This window comes from Lepidothrix coronata, unplaced genomic scaffold, assembly GCF_001604755.1.
Source record: "Lepidothrix coronata isolate B3197 unplaced genomic scaffold, Lepidothrix_coronata-1.0 Scaffold30, whole genome shotgun sequence".
Lineage (NCBI taxonomy): Eukaryota > Metazoa > Chordata > Aves > Passeriformes > Pipridae > Lepidothrix > Lepidothrix coronata.
In genome coordinates, this window is record NW_016690210.1 from 2,896,246 (window position 1) to 2,915,510 (window position 19,265).

Here is a 19,265-nt window from a genome sequence, read left to right on the forward strand (position 1 = left end):
CCTTGTTATTTTAGGTTGCAACTAGCTCAAGCTTCATCAGGCTTCTGGAAATCTGTTATTCGTGTATATTTCTGATTAATTGAAAATGCTACGAGGATGGTATTTAAAAACTTTCCTTGTGTAAACAAGGAAAAAAAGACCATTTGGTAGTCCAGTGTTCAGATTCTCCTGGAGAAGATGAGCTGGGCCTTCTCTGCCTCGACTGTTAGCTCTGTTGAAGATTGTATTTTTTATTTTTTTATTGTTATTGTATTGTTAGGCACTGTTCCTTGGAGAGGATTATTCATATCTACAGTATGAGCATTCATACCTGTAGTATGAGTACGCATATCTATAATTTTTTGAGATCCTGAAGAGGTGATGCTTTAAAATTATCACCTCATTCACTGCAGAATGGCTTCATCCATAACAAAGAATAATATTATTTTTCTCAGGATATAGGTGTGTTTGACTGTTCTTTCCTTGTTTATGGTGCTGAGTGAGATATGATAGCAAAGGCAGCTTTTTTCACTGTTGCCTGCTCAGGGCTTACCTGTAGCAGTTGAGAATTTTAAAGGTTTCTTTAAAAGGCTTTACTTTCTTAATGCAGAATGTTAAGTATTTTGGACAGGAAACAAACTTAATTAATTTAAGTGCTTTATAATATATTTTATTTCTAAAATGCTACTCCTGTTCATTAAAGTTCTTAACTAGATTGCCATTCTAGATCCTTTTAATTTCATTCATATTTGAATTAAGAGTAGCGAATAAACAGAAATACCTGTAGTTTAGTTTGGTCTAACCAGGGAGGGAGTAAAATAACTAAGGAGGAGGATCCCTCAGCTATGAACAGCTGCCAGAGGGGTTTGTGCCCAGTACTGGGATGTGACTGTCCCCTGGGGTTGGCTGGTTCCAGCACTGGAGGCAGTAGGTGCTCTGTAAATAACGTGAAAGCTTGAGCGATATCCAGGACGGGGTGGACAACAGTGCTGAGGGACAGTGTTGGAGAATATTTTTAGCCAGGCCTTGCTTGGCTTGTGACCCTGATGACAGCCTCTTGCTAAAAGGGACTTAAGGTAGACAGGGAAGGGGTGGGGTGCGTGTGGGTGAGCTCAAGGTGACGAGAGTCTGGCGTGCTGGGATGTGCGGGTTGCTGGGAGTTTTAATCCTGATGTGACTAATGCTTCACCTACAGGTTTTCATTTTGGAACCTTGCAGGTTCAAAGCTGCCAAAGACTCACTGCAATTCTCAAATCTCATGAGGTAGCTTCCTATTAACTTTGTGAGTTCCTAAGAAAATGATTAATTTGGAGTAACTGGAGAGTCTGCTTGTGGAAGATCAGAGCATGAAAGTTAATGATCAATTGCTTCTCATTACTGGGTAATTATGAAGAACTGTGTTTAGGAATTTTATTTTTTCCTGGCTGAAGTCCATTTAAAGACTTACAGCTCTAAAACCTACCTATAAATCTATTGCACAGTAAAGAAAATGTCAGAGAAATAGGAGAAAAGCTTGTGCGGCACCTGGGGGGGCAATGCAGGGACCCAGGGTTTGGGGCAGGACACAAAATGAAGGTGGCAGAGGAACACTGAAATGAAAGGTACGTGCTGTGATGAAGGTCAGCCAGAAAAAAAAATCATTGAAGGATGTTTACAGCTGGAATTTGTTTTGTTTTTTAAGACTTGAAAAGTGAAAGAAGAAGGGAAACTAGGAAGTTAAGCTTATCCCTTACCCTGCAGGTCATTCCTGTATATGTTTCCCACACTCCACAGCGGGTGTCTCTATATAGTATTTAAGTGCTGAGTACAGCACCTCTCCTTGTTTCTGTGTCCTTTATGTAGCTCTGTGTTCTGCTATTGCCATAAAATTTTTCTATAATGGGCTTATTCTAAGCAAAAGAGTATTCCAGAGTTTAAAAGAAAAAAAAAATCCCTGGGATTATTATGAATACAACAGACTTGCATAATATATCAAGATAAAGAAAAAAAGGTGTGTAGTAATGGCCATTTAGAAAAATAATTTGAGTCATTTTTCAGAGCCTACTTCTTCCCAGATGTGAATTTAGGCAATTCTTGTATGAAGTATGAATGAGCTTGCATCAACATTCAAGATTTATTCACAATTTAAATTTCATTAATAAACCCAGCTAAGACCCAAGCATTCCCAAAGACAAGGAAATACAGAAACCTTGCCTAAGGCTGCTCAAATTCCCCTCTTACACTTCCTCTTTTATGCTGTTTTTCATTTAGGCCTTTAATCAGGGATAAGTCAGGGAAAACCTCTGAGGTAACTAGGCTGTAAGAAACTGCAGATAAATGATTATCTGTCTGGACTGTAATTGGGATAATATTTCCCAGGACAGGGCACACTTACTAACTTGGTACAAAGATGTTCTGCTGTGGTTGTTTAGGGCAGCTGTGGCTTTCCCATCCTACATCACTTCACATGGCCATGGTCTCCTGTCCTGTATTTGAAATCCTGTATTTGAAGCTTGGAGTGAGAGGAAAGCTTTCCAGCACAGTAGTGCTATATAGGCATTTGAGTTAGTAAACTTGCTGAGGACTTGTCCTATTTCTGCTCTCTAGTAGCAAAAGAGTTACAGCCTCTGTTAACCAAGAATAATTCAACCTCTTCAGCTTGGACTGGGGTTGTGCAGCAATCCTGCTGCAGTGATCCTGGGCATTGTCTCCTCCTCCAGGTGCCTCCAGCCGATGGCACTGCAGGAAGGACCACATGCAACTGCTTCAGCCCCAGCAGTTCACAGCTGGGAAATTCTAGGGCATTTTCCTGCCTATAAACAGTAAATAATAAGAGCCATGGGAAGAACCCACCTTCTTCAGGAAGTTAAACTAACAGCCTGGGCTGTGGATTGGAGTGGTTGAAGTGCAGGCTATGGGAGCAGTGATCCCTGGCAGAAGGCTGGGATGGACAAGAGGGGGCAGTAATGTTTTAGGATGCCACAGCTGAACCTGGTCAAGGATGTTTTTCCATCAGAACCCTGGCTCCACAGAAGGTTATGGACAGGGTTAGGTGTAACTGGTGGGCTGCTGGTGCTCCAGCTCACTCATGATGAGTGAAAAGAGAACTCTCCTGAGTCATAAGGCCACAGATACATTCACTCACTTCATTCTTGCTTATCTGTTCCCTGTCTTACAACTGAAGGGTTTGGTTGCAAATTGCAATGGCAAATTAAATGCTTTGTTTGCTGCAGAAGTGTAATTTCCATCTCGGAAAGGGAGAGGGTTTGTCTGTCATTTGTCCATCTAGGTCAGTAGTCTGGTTTATAGTGGATGTCTTAAAAAAGGATTTACAGTCAACACAATGACTGGTATTTGCTCTGTCATTTCCATGCCATTAATAATTCCAGTTGTCAGTCTACTCACAGCCATGGCAAGAAGGTTCCCAGTTCGGTTATGGATTATGAGGGAGGAAAAAACATTTCTGATTGTTCACTGTATACCCATCATAACTTACTGATATCCTCTCTGTTTTTCCTTCTGGGACTGAAGACTTCCTTTTCTGAAAGCACTTTAAAGTCAATCATTTCCAATTATCCTTAGGGAAGCAATTAGTTTTTAGAGGCCCTCCTTCTCAAGATGTGATGGTCACAGTAGTAGGATGGTGGCAGAAAGAAATTTCTCGAAGCCATTCTGTTAATGATGGATGATTCCATAAGACACTGAGAGAAGTATGCCATGAAACCAGTTTTACTGTCTAGAGGGAAAGGTAATTTGTGATTAAAAATACATTATCAAGCTTTTTATTTTTTCCCCCTTTTCTTATTTTCCTGACATTCATCCATCAACATCAGGGTATTATATGGAAGGTGGCCTTTAGAGAGTAGAACAAGCTGTGGGTCAAGAAAATACTCAGAAGATTCAAAGATACTGGTAATTCCTATGTGGAGGAATAAAGCTGACCAGCAAATGCTTTCAGTAATTTTAATAAATTATTTAAGAGAAAGAGAAAGGAAAGAAGGGGTGGGGAAGATAAAAAGGAATGAAATGTTCTCCTTTTGAGATGATGCCGAAGACAGAGTTATATGTGTGCACTTTTGAGTCTTGTATGTCTTAAATGTTGGAGCACTGAGAATGTTTTCAAAGCTGTGGGATCAGAGTAGCTAATGGAAGCATGGAGGTTATGTTGAATTCAATGCAAAGTACTGTGCAAGAGAGAAAATGTGTTAAAGTGCATGCACATTTATATTTAATTGGGGGACTTTTTTGAAATGGAAAAAATGTGTGTGCCTAAATGTGACTCTGTCCTCCCTGTACTGCCTAAATCTGTTTGTTCCATCTTAGAAGACATTAGAAAAGCAATTTGATACAACCTGCAGTGTCCAGTTCATGGATATATATATATATGGAGATATATATATATATATATATAGAGAGAGAGAGAGAGAGAGAGATGTACACACACAATTTATGCTCTCCCTCTATATATACAGTATATATAATATATATATTTATACTATGAGATTCTTAATTGGAAGAGTTTCTCTCTCATTCTTTAGGGCTCAAGTACCTCTTGTGCAGGCACCAGTACAATAAACAGCACCGGACTAAAAGTTTCTCTCAGATCCTGTTCTCTTGCATAACACTGCTGTGCTTCAGTATCAAACCAGAAGTTATTCTCCTACCAGTTGCACTCTTTCATTCTGGGGACTTTGACCTCAGTTGTACCAGTTTTAGTAAAATGTCTGCATGAGAGATGTTGTACACAGGCAGAGAAAAGGCAAAGATCCCTTTGATAGCCCATGAAGGCAGAGTTCAAGAACTGTTTCCAGACAAGGGAATGTGGTTATTCCAAGGAGCAATCTGGCATATGTTGCATCAGCTTTATGGCTCTCTTCCTTGTGGGATATTGGGAAGTAGGGTGAGATACTGTTCATGACTGGCTGAGCTTTTCTAGTGCCCACTTTTTATTGCCATACTTACATGTGAGGATTTTAATGTAAACAAAGTGGCTAACATTATTTTAAATTAAGCAATATTTGTTTGCCTTTTCGATATGCAGAAATATTACGGTAACCATTTATACTTCACCCTATAAATCAGCTTCCCCCCCAGCCCCATAACTCACAGTCTGACCTTCCCTCACCAGCACTGAGAACTGAAACAGCTGCTCTTGGTGGCAGTTTTATAGACCCTTCAATGAATGTTTAGATGGGACAGCTACAAAAAAATGGTTGGAGCTAAAGAAAGCAGGTAATGTGTCATAACGGGGCCTCCTTAAGCTTGTAGGTTTATTGTAATCAAAAACTTCTCCCAGAGCTTTGCTGTTCTGAAAGGTTCAAGCCTAAACTTACTCCTGGCCAGGTGATACCTGTTTGTTCTGATATCAGGAGCCTTTTTTGTCTGAAGTGGTTTATTTCCCTTCCTAGTGGTTATCTTCGCTGCCTTACAAGGAGCAACTGCATTCCCTGTAAATGCCCCTCCATCCCTCTCTCCCTGTGTGTGATGTCAGTGCTGGAAATCCTCCTTCAGCCTCCTGTGTTTCTAATGCCTCCTTTTTGAATTGGGCAGACTCTCTTATGCAGCATTCCAGATGGGATTTTAGCAGTGCCTCTATGTACTTTTCTGTGCTTCCTCTCTCCATTGGACACATTTCTCTGGATACATCCCAGGATTGCACGTGTGTTTTTTTGCAGCTGCATCTCAGTGGTGACTCACAGACATTTTGTGCTGAAATGGGCTGGTGCATCCAGGCCCTTCTCCAGACACTAATCACCCTCCAGTGTCTGGCTGGGGCAAGTTTATTTTATATATGTGACTGTGCATTGTATATTAGTGACTTTCATCCTAATCCTGTGGCTCCAGACTTTGTGGCCATGGTGCCTGTTTTATTAATAACTCAATATACCTTCTTGTTCAAATTGCTTCCCAGCTTTGTCATCATCTGCCATAATTACTTTTTTTGTATGCCAGCCGTTAATCAGTTAAAAATGAACCAGAAGACTGATTGTTAGGTTTTCATTAGTAACCTCCAAGGTGTCTGCAGCTTTTTTCTTCCCATGCTGTCTGTCACCATCTCTTTTGGGCAGGATCTTTGCTGTCACAGTTCCTCTACAGGTCTCCAAGTTTACATGTATAATCTTATGCCACATGGAAAAGTATTAAATAGTGGTTTTTGAATATCCAGGTAGCTGAGACTTACTTATATTTATTTTGAGTAAACTCCCTGCATCAAACCTGTTGTGTTCCAATCTCTTTGTAGCTTCACATCCCAATGCTTCTTTGTCAGTCTTTGCTGAAATCTTAAGCACTTTTGATGAGTTCTGTAGCCTTTCTTATGTGTGTCAAGTCAAATTGGTTCAAAAAAGTACTGGCACTAAAGTCTTGAAATGAATCTGATTATTCTGCATTTATAGAGTTCTAAATATAGTTGGCTTTTAATTGAGTGTTGAGCACTTGCACGTGTTGGCTTTACTGGACAATTTTGAAGACAGAAAGTTGCGAGAAGTAGTGTCTGTTTTTCGAATGCTTCCCGTGTCATCTGATTTCCTTCTCTTTAATGGCTGTGGGGGAAGATGATACCCTTTGTTCCAAAAACCAGCAAATGTGTTTAGACATTAAACTGGCCTTGGGCAATGTGCCAGCCCAGGTAGACTGGTAGCCAGGTGGGCAGGAGCAACCAGGGCTAACCAGTATTTCCTAGTACGGTTTGTTTTCAACAACGTTTTTACACAAATTTGTCTGAAATGGGTTGGAGTTGAGCAGTTTTCCAGTGGCTGGATATCCAGGGTCAGTATGTACAGTATGAACCTACAGGTTTGGTCCTTATTTCTGTTCCTCTGATAACACTGTCACAGAAATCTATAAATGACTGGATGAGTCAGTGCTGGTTCCATCCCATGGCAGGTACCTGCTGTGCATCCTAGTAAGGCATTTGTGTTTTCCTGCAGACTTTACATCCTGGTTAAAATAAGTCATAAATGAAGCAATTTGTGTGAGAGGAGCACTGTTTGTTCTAATGACTTTCTAAAGGAGTTGGTGGGTTGTTTCTACAACTTTTTGTTAGGTTTTGTGATACATGAACTTGTTGGGCCGATGTTTGAAGAATCTTTTCAATTAGTTTTTTTTATTTTTTAAAGAAAAATAGGTTTGCAGTCTGGTAAATCTGAGTTTCTTTGGGGGGTTTCCTCTTTAAGTTTGAAGATTTCTGCACGAAATTTTCATGGTGTAAGGCTTGTGAAATTAGATAACACTTTAAACAAGCCACCTCTGGGTAAAGTACATCTCTAATTACTGAGACTAAATTATGTGGAAAGTGAGCTTGTGTCGGAAGTAAATCTCCAGTTCACCAATCTAAAATTAAATAATGATTAGCTTAATTGCTTCAGGATCATAAAAAACACTCTTAATAAAATACAGAGATTAAGTGTGTGTTTGGAGGGCAGATAATTGCTTCTGCTTCATTTTCAGTAACTTCTCTCAAGACAGGATTTGTAGGTAAAAGAAATACCTTTTGTTATGCTGATTAGTAAAGCTGGGGAAAAGTAGGCTAGTTCTTGTGTATGCAAGCCCTTGCTCCGTTCTGAATAGAAGCTGCAATTTCACTACTTCATGTAAATTGAGAACACTTGCTTTTAATTTCGTAGATATGAGCCAGTTAGACCCCCTGAAAGCAAAAGTAGTTGGTACCTGTGGAGCTGAGTGTGGTATTACACATGGGAAGAAGGATCTCGTAGGGTTGGGTTTTTTTTGTTTTTTGTTTTTTTTTTTCAGAGAAAAGAGAAAGACACATAATTTTAGTAAGAAATGTTTGAGTTAAAGAATTCATTACCTGGGCTTGCAGCTGGGTGTTGTTTGCATTGTGTTTTGCTTCTAAACAAAATATTTTTACCTTCATTCATTGAAAAAATGTCTTTTTTGCTTATAGGCAAATGAGAAAGCAAATCTCTTGAAACATAAGCAGTGGTACTTCCCTGGAGGGAGGAGATGGGGATTCTCCTGTTGCTCTGAGTGTTGCCAGGTGCCAGAAGTGGTCCCCGGTGGTGGTGGTGGTGGTAAGAAAGAAAATCTTCCCCCATGTTTCTGTGTTTGCATTCTGTCTGTAGCAATAATGTTTTAGGAAAAAAAAAAAAACCACGTGTGCAAATCCTGTTCTTTTCATAGAGCTGCATGAACTGCTGGGAGAGGCGTCAGAAGTCTCCCACTCTGAGAATTTTAATTTAGGAATGAAATCAGCGCTTCAGCTTGTTGCTTCTGCTGTCTCGTGTATGTTGTATGTGTTGGTAATCATTGCAGCAGAGACTTAACCACAAATAAGCCTCCAGGGGACTCTAGAAATACTTATCTATCTCCTCCTTCCTTAAATGGAGAACTGTGCCTTTACAGTGCTCCTTTATGGAGTTCATAGAATGCTGGCTCTGGGGTCGTCTTAGGCTGCCTTTAATCCAAACATCTTTAAATTTTGTCCAGTAACCAGGTATGAAAATATTAAGTACATCAGCAAACTTCCTCCTTTTTGCCTTTTTTTTCTTTTTCCTAGTCTGTTCTACAAGCAGTGATAGGGAAAGTGGAAGGCTGCTGAGACCCCACTGACACAGCAGTAGGGCAGTTTTTTTTTTTTGGTTTTTTTTTTTTTCAGGATGGGATCCTAAAACCAATCCTAGGTTAGTGTCAGAGATTGACATTTTGGTGATGATCTCTGATACCCTGCCCCTACATGGACTATTAGTATCTTTTTTTATGGCTTTTTTTAGGTAATTTAGTCTTGGTGATTTTACACAGACCCAGATTGTTGCTCCAGTATTCTATAACCTTTCAAGATCTATTGTAGGACAAGCAGTCCCCCAAGAAATGTTGATTTCTGTGAGATGTTTCTCAAAGCTCTGATTCATGGGGCAGCATGCACTGGATCAGCCACAGTCTGTGTTTAGGGCATGTATTCTGATCCTGTGCAAAATTACATCCCTTTCAAATGTACATTTTTGTGCTATAGAGGAAGTTAAAGCATTGATTCCAGATCACTAAGTGGGCTAATAGCCACTTTTTGCAAACCCCAAATATCAAAATTTTACCCCCCAAAAATAGTTATTGTAGCTGAATCTGGTAATGCTGACTGCCTGCAGCTTTGGTGTGTGAAGAGAGACTCAATAGGTTGATTCATTAAAATAGCCTTCTTGCAATGTCTTGGTGACCAGCTGCTTTCAAAACTGGTTGTGTCAAGTATTTTTGCCTGGGCTCATTGACACTGGCATAATAGCAATGCCCCAGAAATGCATGAAAAATACCCTTTTTTTGTGTTTGCTGTTTTGTAGGATATTTTTCAACTTACATGGCTACAAGTTTTTGCTTTTCTTCTTTGTCTGTTAAGACTTGAAAAGGCCATCAATGTGTTACTGAGAAGCTAAAATGTGCTTGGGGGGGCAGGATTTTGAATTGTGACAGCTCTTGAATTTTCAAACCATGCTTCTGTTTTGGAGAAAAGAGAATTTGGGCTTCTCATCCTCAGCCCTGCAGGCTGCCAGGCCTGTTGCCTGTGCCCTTGTGTAGCACGTGCGTGGGTGTCTAATCTTGGGTCTCTAAAACTTACAAGGAGGAATAAACTGGAAATGAAATGTTCTGAGGGAAGGGGATGACCATGCTGGAAGCTGCATGGGTTGAATAATGCCATGAGTAATTCCTTCAGCCTTCGCATTGTTCAGGGGACAGCCACCAAGTTGATTAGAAGGATGGAGCACTTCTCCTCTGAGGAAAGGCTGAGAGAATTGGGTTTGTTCACCCTGGAGAAGAGAAGACTGAGGGGTGACCTAATTGTGACCTAATTGCAGCCTTCTAGTACCTGAAGAGAATCTACAAGAGAGATGGAAAGAGACTATTTACAAGAGCATGGAGTGACAGGACAAGGGGGAATTACTTCAAACTAACAGAGAAGGGGTTTAGATTTAGATATTAGGAAGAAATTCTTCCCTGTGAGGGTGGTGAGGCCCTGGAACAGATTGCCCAGAGAAGCTGTGGATGCCCATCCCTGGAAGTGTCCAAGGCCAGGTTGGATGGGGCTCTGAGCAACCTGGACTAGTGGAAGGCATCCCTGCCCATGGCAAGGCTTTGGAATGAGATGATCTTTAAGGTCCCTTCCCACCCAGACCATTCTGTGGTTCTAGGATTCTATAAATGCTGAGTGGATTGGTAGATTCTAATGTGGATTATTGAAATTGTACTGAGCTTTTCAGCATCCCTGTGAATGCTACTACTGGGGAACAAATCCCCACCTCATGAACTAAAGCACAACAGGTACCAACAGGCACACAGACAAGGTGGTGAGGGACTGGATTATAGGGAGACTAGATTAGGATAGAAAGTCTCATAAGAGACACTCCTTCCTATTGGGGTTTATGCACTGGCAGAGGCCCTGTAGGTGTCATCTGCTGCTGTTGTACTTATTGTGTGTCTTCATGGAGGGATTTCTCTTTCTCAAACTGTAACAATTGATGGAAGATTCAACTTTCATGTAAGCTTAGGTGGGGTCCACAAAGAGGGGGAAAAAAAACCATTCTTTGCAAAGAGCTTGTGGACATAAAGATTGATCAGGCTAGACCTGAAAGCAGCTCACAAAAGCAGTCATGGCAGTCACAGTTTCAAGAGTTTCGGTAGTTCAGACAAGGAGAAATGTAAAGTACATTGGAAAACCAGTTACATTCTCTGCTTTCATATTTAATTTACCAATGTGGAAGCTGTGGTAACGGGCTGTTTCAAACCCAGTAAGACAGAGGCCTCTTCACTGGCAGGGTCATGTTCTGAAAAGCTGCTACCAGAGGTGCCATCCTTGCTGTTAGTCTGACGTGATCTAATTCTTAAGTTAAAAGTCAGTTTTGCACAACATGCAGAAGTAATGTTCTCTCCTATCTGTTTTTAACAGATAATTAGTCACTGATAAGTCACTGAGTCAGAACACTGTGAAAATAACCAAGGACTAATTTTCTCTAGTAGTCTACAAACACTCCAGGTCTGGGTGTGTTAGGTGTGTTGTAGCATGGGAACACTCTTCTGCAAGATGGGAAGTGATGCTCTGAACTCTTTCAGGACAGGGCAAATATTGTTTCCATGTCCTTCACTTCAGTATGTCTCCTCTAGCTACTGAACCCACGTATAAGAGGTGGGCATCAGAAGATCACCTCAGCTCTCCTTGTTGTAACTATTATTTGGAAGAAGTGAGCATGACAGTGGTGTTTTCTGAAGCACTCAGTCCTCCTGCTCTCCAAAAACTGCACCCCACCTAGCTTTGCTCCCCAGAAATCTTAGAGAAAGGGCATCCTTGTTGGACAATGCTGGGTACATTTGTGCCTGGGACCCATCACTGTTCAGTCTTGCTGGGGTGGTCACAGCTCTGGGCCAACAGAAGATCCAGTTCTAGCTGGGGGGATCAGCTGCTGGAAATCAAGGACCTATAAACTTGATCTCCTAGGGACGCTTATTTTGAGAAGAAAAAAATAATCCAAACTGAAAGTGCTTTATAAGAAGCTGTAATGGCATTTACCCTTACTCTTTTATAATTGTTTTGAAAATGTCACTGTTGCCATTGGAGCAATTGTTTTCACACGTGTAAGTTGTGAAGGGCACACATTCAGGACCTTTGGCAGTACTTTCCAAAGCCAGCAGCAAGTATAGATGGGAATACAAATACTGTCACAGGATGTGTTTCCATGTAATATTATTATGACTTAACAGCAAGGCCAGTTTTGTGAGCTTTTATCTCATTCAAGAAGAAATTGTCTGGGTAATTCGGATCTCTATTGCAAGATGGGAGCAAAAGATCTCAGCATCTCCTTGTGCAGTTCTTTTCCCTGTAGTGAAAGTATAGCAATGCCACTTGTTACTGTTCTGTGTGCCCTGGAAGGAAAACATCTTCGCTGCTTATGGCTGGGGGCCAATGCAGTGCTGGGACATTTGGTAACATAAATTCACAGCTCAGCTGCAGGTGCTGTTTGTTAAGGCTGTTCATCCCCTTGTGCCCACTGCTACCAATTTCTCAGCTTTACCAGGTTAACTGAGTTAACTGTCCCCTAATGTCTATGGAAATTATCTATTTGATAAAGATTTCTAAATTAAAATTGAAAAAAAAAATCTTAAAAACCCAAACCTAAAAAAAAAACCAAACCAAAAAACCCAGAAAAATCCTCAGCAAACAGCCCAAACCCAACAGTTTATCTTAAGATATATCTTGTTGGTACAGATCTGGGATGAGTAATAACTCTAAAAGCAGTTATACAAGCAAACCTTGAGGACATGCTGACCTTAAGCATGAATTAAGAGTGAGCCTCTAGTAGTGCCTGGGAGTAGAAACTTGTGAGCAGTCAGTCAAACCAGGTTTAGGATAAGCTCCCAGTTGCCTGGAATAAATGAACTTACTCACAGAAAAAAAAAATACTTCTTATTGATGCAGTGAAGTTTCAATTATTCCAGTTATTTGAAAATCTGGTTTATTATAGTAAAGGCAAAAGGAATTTAAATAGAATGAATAAAAATAAGTAGTTCATGTTCAATGGGCTTAAAAAGTGAACATCACAGTCTGCAGACTCAAGAAGCAATTATACATTACTGAGTAAATAGAATGAAGGTTCATGTTTTATGTCTTGATTGGAGAAATATTGATTCTTTTAGATTAGTTCTGGTAATTAGACCAAGATGCTTGTTTGTTTATTTTAAATGAAGCTAGACTGGTTTGCTAGACTCATTGTCTGTAAATGTGTCCTATATTAACATATTGCATTGAACTCCAGGCAGTTTTTAATATCCTTGAATATCTGAGGTTTTGGCAAATAATTGCAGACGAGCTGAGGGTTATTCTGGCAGATAAAAATGAATCAGAAGAGCATAAATACTGCTTCTCAAACCACTACTCAGCCTGACTGAGGAGCTTTTGAAGAGCAGTGCCAAGCTAGCAGTGGTGATGTCCATAATTCGAGTTTGGCACATAAGCTCTTTTGAATGTGAGGCTTTGGTACAATTAACACCTCTTTTTACTAATTAGCTTCTAATTCTACAAATGATGGGGAGCAATTTTTGACTTGGCAGTCATGCTGTTCTGAAATTGCTGCAAGCTCCAAGAGAAGTGGGTGCTCACTTTAAACTAGTAGTCTCCCATTTTACCTTTCTTTCAGTGCTTCATAACTGTGCCAGGTTAACAGATAACAACCTCTGCTCCCGTGATTCTCGTGTGTCCCTGGCAGAAGTGGGAGCGATACAGTGGAATGTATGAAAATCTAGAAATTTCCATGCAGGCAGCTCGGGTTATGATCACTGAGAAATCTCCTGTGGCCAGATTAGTATCAGTATTTGTAGGACTGAAAAAGTACTCAGTGTCGGGATTTTTTAACGTCCTTTCATCTAGATCTGTCAGAGCCAGTTTATACGAGACGATAAAAAGAGCAGAGAGCATCTGTGAAATCTCCCATGCTTTCACTCTCAGTTGAGGAACAGCCCTCATGCAGCGTAGCTGCCTGAATGTTGCTGGTGCAAGGCAGGCATGGATTTCTAGTGGGCCAGTCATTTCCAGGATCCCTGCAGCCTTCAGGAAAGGGATATTTAGGTCACCTCCCTCTCAAACATTGCGTTAAAAGACCGCTGTTCAGAAAGGAGCTGAACAAGCAAAAATGCATCGTGACAACGCGTCTGACCAGTCCTGGATTTGTGACCTTTGTTGGCAGAATCTTTCAAAGACTGTGTGTTACCATGGGAAGATCCCCTCTGCCAAATCCAGAATGGTTTGAATCAACTGTATGTGCTAATAGAGGCCTTGTCAGCAACAGGACACCAAGCCACCAAGAGATGGAAGGTCTTAAGAAATGGGGAGAGCTGTAGATGTTTCTCTTCAGGTCTTTTCTCTGACTAGGATTTAAAGAGAGATGGGTTGTTTGCAAAGTGGCTGCTGTTTAGTTTCCTAGACGAATGGCCCAACAAGAGCCTGAAATTTAACTTAGAAGTGAGAGGGCTGTACACTGTTAATGTTTTTGAAGGCATGAGATACTGTATTTAAGTGTCTTGGTTGTGACTGATAAAGATTTCACCACATTCAAATGTTCACATTGATGTCCATGCAGTTCAGCTTTTGTGTTCAAAATTGGTCTTCAGATTTTCATACGAGAAGGATTTTTCTTTCAGTAGTTGTTTGGGGGTTTGAGGGGTTTTTTTATTTTTGTTCAGGGCAGGGATCGTTACACTGAAAAGGTTGTGCAGTGTGTGGCTGCTGCCAGTATTCAGACCACAAGGGGCTGGTGTGATCTTGTCAGAAAACACAGAGCAATAAAACTTTGTCTGGCGTGTATTTGTTTTTGCTATCAGTCTGCTTGATAAGTATGGCCTGTCTTTTTTAGAAAGATACCTGCTTTTGTATATATGTAAAGAGAGATCTGACCACAGGGGCAGATATGGATTCAGACTGATAACAGCCTTGTGAAATATTTGTCAGTGAAATCATCCAAAAGAAGAATAGATGCTGTATTGAGAAAGAAACACACTGCTGATTGCAGCCGTGGTGACAGCAAAGAGAATAAAGGCTGGATCCCATACAAGGAGAAAGGGGGTTAGTTACCCAGCAGAACACCTACATCTGCTGTTAGTATTTTTACTTCTCTGTCTCCCCTGTGATATGAAGATTTTCCAAATCCAGATGCTTCAAAACGGTGACTTTTTAATTTCCTCCCTCTCCACGTGGCTCTGTCTCCTTCCAGGGTCAAACCTTGGAAAATTTGCTGGTGAGTCTGTATAGTCTTCCTATACAGAAATGTATAGATGAAGTATATGTGACATATATATATGAGGTCCATGTGACAAATGTCAGCCTGGTAGCAGGAGGCTGGTTGGTCTTTCCCACTTGTCAGAGATCTGTCAAGACATGGGACTTGTAAAGTTAGAATTGAGTGGCATATATTCTGCCTTTCTCCACTGCTGGTGAGCAGTTTGCAGCTTGGAGATACATTTGTAGGGTGAAATAATGCAAAATGCTCTTCTGGCAATTTTTTTAGGTTTAGTATAGCAGAGCACCGGCAGGGGAAAACTTTCCTGTTGTCTCTCCTTGGTTTTGCAGTTGTGATTTCTACAGCGTGTGGATAGCTCTGGTGTCATCTGAGCCTCCACTTTAGTGTGTTATTCTTTTACTTACTTATTTAATAATCATAAAAAATAATAAATAGTTGTATTTGAGGTTTTCCATCCTGGCAGTGCAGATTGTGGGAGCAAATGCTGGAGCAGAAGCATGAGGTGTAAGCACGTGAGGCCAATGCATTCCCGTGGATGTAATCACAGAGCAAATCACCTTGCTGCTCTTCTGCAGAAGGTAGTGTTTTATACCTGAAATTTAAAGCAGCTCAGCACTCCTTGAAAGACAGACTTTCCATTTCTTCCCAATTAGTATTCAGTACTTCAAAGGAAAGCTTTGAACTTGGGTATGGGCTCACAGGCATGAATGTGATGTTTGCGGAGACTTCAGCAGCAGTCAGAGGCTTCTCCTTGTTCAGCCACAGCACATTTGCATGCAGACAGATGTCTCCTGGCTGGCTCTCTGTGTGTCTTTTGTTTGAGGCTTGGGTTTTTTTCTGCATAATTTTCTGTCCAGAAAGCAAAATATATCATTCTTCTTATACCTCCCATCTCAGATGGTTCGCAGGTGAGACATTTTGTTTATCCTTTATTTTGCATCCCTGTTTTTAACAAGTAAGGCACCTGTGTAATTTTCCAGATTCACCCAATCTCTCTAGGAGCTGGGCCCCTGGGTGTCACAGCTGGGTGTGTAGATGCACTTACAGTCCTGAAGTTTCTTTTGTAGCTTGCTTTTATCTGAATATAAAGGATGAATTCCCATTTGTCTTGAAAATTCAATCACTTGGAGTGAAGAGGAGCATTTTGTGTGGTCTTAGAGATGAGTAGACACTACTGAGATTTTTCTTAATCATCAGAGACTAAGATTGGCAACATTTTGTAATTACATAACATTGATCTATTTTATACATTGCAAGAGGCCTATTACTCAAATAATTTTGTACTAATAGGGCTTCTGTTAGATAACTCCTTTTCTGTTTGTTATGTAAGGGCTGGTATTATAGAATCACTGTTTGAATACCAGCACTATAATTTTAGAGTTGCTTTTACAATAGAAATACCAAATCAGCCTTGCTCCAAATATAGGCAATTATTGCAATATCCTAATTAATATTTTTTTTCAAGTAAGACCTCTTATAATTGCTACTTTTGTTTTTGTTTTCATTTACAAAATCCTGAGGCTGTCCTGTGCCCAGTCATAATCCATTATGTGCATTTTCTGTAATGAATGTTGTGCATTGGAAAAGTATTGATCAGCAGTCCTGGAAACTGGTGGTTGAGCTTCACCTACAAAAACATTGCAAGTGCCAGTTTAGTGACTCTGCATGTCTGAAACCCTCCTGTCATCTTTGAACTACGTGTCAGGTTGTCTCTTGGGCTTTGGGCTTTATTTTAATGTAATTTAATACAGTCATTTCTGCAATTGAGAACAGAAACAGTGTGAGCAGTCTCAAAATGAGACTGGGGAACACAATCAATAAAAATTCCTTTGGAGCCCACGGAAATGGGTTATTCTTATTTCCAAGGAATTTAGTTGCAAGCTATCTCCTTCACTGACAAAGATGTAGATAGAAGTAAGTCTTTTATCTGTGTAGTCACTTGAGATATGTGGTTGAGTTGTAGATGAGGTTGAAAAAAGGTTTTACAATAGACCTGGACTTCATACAGGATATAAGAGGGGCAGGAGGACCTGTTGACTTGATGCATAGAGAGCACTCAAAATTTTCCTTTATTTCACTAATGCTGTGATGCTTCTGTCCTTGTTGAGAAGCTGGATTTCACTGGACCCCATTCACCACACTTTATGAAGTATGTTGTATTTATTGTGTGTGCTTTTAAAATCAGAGGTGCATTCTTCTTCCACTCAGCTCTGCTGAACTGGATAAAAGCTCCTATTTGGCTGTGACTTTAAAATTCATGGCCTACTTTTTCCTTTTTGGGCAAGTAGTTCCAAGTATGTCTGTTTCTTTGATTATAAAATTTTCCTACTTATTGTGTCCTAAGTGGTTTTTTGTCCTGCCTCTTTGAACTTTATTAAAAACTCAAAAAAAATCTCTGTTATTCCACTTCCAGGACAGCCAGGGGTTTAAGAAGGGCCTTGGCTTTCTTTAGTGCTGCTGCTTAAGTTTGGTCAGAAAACAGGAGTGTCAGGGGCTATGGCTACCACTTTAACTTAAATGCCAAAGAAAAAATTAGATTTTGGTTGGATTTTGGTTTCTTCCCGTCTCTTTAAAGGCCTAACTCTGACCAGGTGAGTTATGCCAGTTAAAACTGTGTCTTCATGGAGGGCTATGGTGGTGTAATGGTAGGTGAATGGGAATCACTCTTTAGTCCAACTTGTCTTCCTGTGTGGATGTGGCCTCAAGTCTCCCTTTATCTGGACTGTCCAGATTATGGTGCAGAACAGCCAGAAGGGCCCTAATCACACCAGCAGCACCGTGTTCCTGCTGCCTGTGTGGGGTGTAACTGCTGCCACCTCCTTTCTTTCCTCCCTGGACTCTGATATCTCCTTTTTGTTATCCAGGCTGCTGGACTGTGCCTGCTGTGGCTCAGGCCTTCCAAAAGCCCTGATTTTGGAGCAGGGAGAAGAGAGAGAAAACACCGTTGTCTTCAGATGGGTAGAGCTCTCCTCCGAGACCTGCAGAGGAAGGGGAAGGGCAGTGGAATCCCAAGTCCCCCTCAGCTGGCTGCAGAGTCCCTTTCTTTAGTCTGTGCAGTTCAAAGATGTCTCTTCATCGTGCTGTGAAGGTGAACAGTCCTGCTTCCCTGCCAGGGCTGCACTCTGGGTGCAAACCAAACCTTTTCTCTGCACTGGTGTTCTCACAAGCCTTCTGTTCACTCTTTGTGGAGAAGAGAAGGGCTTTGGTGCGGTGGGAAGTTCCTTTGTGCTAAAATCTAGATTTTTGTCGAAGTCTTTTGTCAGCTCTCTAAAACAAAACAAAACAAAACAAAAAACCCAAACAAACCCACAAAAAAAATGTGTCAAGTGACAGCGCTGAGCACACGTACATCACCACGCCAGCGAATCCAGTCCATTGTAGCCTGGTAATTTGCTGTAAGAAGCTTATTGGATTAGAGCAAAAGCCTGGTTTGTCAGCAACACCACCTGACTGTAATATTTATTGCAAAGTATTACCTATTTTAAATATTAGTCTGCTTCTGCCCCGTTCATACCCTTGTTCTTGAGGTAAGAGGGGCTTTTTGGTTCAGTATTTTACAAAACCACATAATGGAGAGGACACCCAGCTTTTTTTCCTGCTGCTGAGCAGGCAGTTTTAGTAGCTGTGAAGCACTTCCAGATTTACCTTGATGTGCTTTTGTCACCATAATCCCTCCTCCATGTCAAGACTGATTTGCTTTCCCAGCCAAGACTCGCATCGTCTGTTTTTGCCGTTCCATTTCTCCTCCTTTTTTTTTTTTTTTGTTTCTTTTATTAATCAATAACAAATTGGGAAGATGTTGGTGAACCAGTCGAGTTTATGCTTGTTAGCTGGAATTTGTGCTACGCTCATTTTCCTGGCTTTAGCCTATTACTTGTACTGGTAAGTTGGATTTTTGTACTGCGACTGCGACGGTGGCCCGTCCTTTAAAGTGCTTCATTGGGGTGAGCTGGAGAGTGGCGGTCCTTTAAAAGTGCTCTGGAAGAGTGATGTACTTACAAATTAATGTGGCTGGGGTAAATACCTTAACTTTCCTGTTTTGTGCTTGGTGTCCTTGTTGTTTATTATGGAACTCGAGTTTTCCGTTTTTTGAGTTTTTATATGTTTTTACTCAGCTGAGGGGGTGGTGGCTAAGGATGCCACCTAAGGTAAGATGGTGATTGTGTCTTTCCAGTTTGTTCTGAGAGCCTTTATAAGGTTCTTTCACTCTTATTTCGTGCTCTTGCTTAGAGTTCTTGTAGCTGTCTCTCGGCACGTAACTTGGAAATCGGGCTGTGTCAGGCTCACAATGTATCAGGGTATTTGCAGGACATAGGTGTCTTCCCTTCAAAAGGAGCATTTTCAAGCAGGTGGAAATTAAGATCTGCACAGTTTTTTCCCCTCAGCCCCTTGGGGGTGAGCTGGGGCCTGGAAGGGTGGTGACATGGAGCAGAGGAGCCAGGAGCCCGCACATACCTGAGTGTCTGGCCATGCTGGAAAACCACATAGCCATGGGCCTGCCTGGGTTTGGGAATGGCAGGAGCAGAGCTGGGCTACCCTGCATTTCTGGGCTGCCATTGTTTCCCTGTGTCTCCACAT

The 19,265-nt window shown here is 41.1% G+C and overlaps 1 protein-coding gene across 6 annotated transcripts in view; it reads left to right on the forward strand.

Annotated features, from left to right (window-relative positions):
- Positions 1 to 19,265, forward strand: part of AGPAT3 (1-acylglycerol-3-phosphate O-acyltransferase 3) — an 89,542-nt gene that overhangs the window by 30,879 nt on the left and 39,398 nt on the right. For 3 of the 6 annotated variants that reach the window (XM_017810918.1, XM_017810916.1, XM_017810917.1), the window contains exon 2: positions 7,865 to 7,991. The exons of the other annotated variants lie outside the window; for them this stretch is intronic. The gene's annotated coding sequence lies outside the window, so the exon portion shown is untranslated. The remainder of the gene's footprint in view (positions 1 to 7,864; positions 7,992 to 19,265) is intronic. 6 annotated transcript variants of the gene reach the window in all.